The following is a 343-nucleotide window of genomic DNA, read 5'->3' on the forward strand; positions in this document are numbered from 1 at the left end:
GGGTGATTCCTAATGGCCAGCCGTGAGGCCTATCAAGTGTCGACTGATTGAAGGTTGCATTTAATTATGATGCAGGAGTAATGGCATAGAGTTTGGCATAGTGTTAGCCATATATTTGTACGGCACAGCCTGTCAAAAATACCTATATGGCCCAAGTGGGGTTCGCTACTAAGCCCTGTAACAGGGCGGGGCTCTTGAAAACCCTAGTGGGATTGCGAAAGTTAAGTTCTCAACATGACTGCTCTTATATCGGCATCCCTCTACTCCAGAAATTGCTCCAAATTAAATTTTCTCAGTAGCGTCACTGATCAGTTAATTCGTCATCTTTTTTTTCTTTTTATAG

At 42.9% G+C, this 343-nt stretch overlaps 1 protein-coding gene across 4 annotated transcripts in view; it reads left to right on the top strand.

Annotated features, from left to right (window-relative positions):
- Rab3-GAP (Rab3 GTPase activating protein) overlaps positions 1-343 on the top strand; it is a 51,223-nt gene that overhangs the window by 48,659 nt on the left and 2,221 nt on the right. The window lies entirely within an intron of this gene.

This window comes from Amblyomma maculatum, chromosome 11, assembly GCF_055883805.1.
Source record: "Amblyomma maculatum isolate TAMU_Amacu chromosome 11, ASM5588380v1, whole genome shotgun sequence".
In the NCBI taxonomy this organism is placed as follows: Eukaryota; Metazoa; Arthropoda; class Arachnida; order Ixodida; family Ixodidae; genus Amblyomma; species Amblyomma maculatum.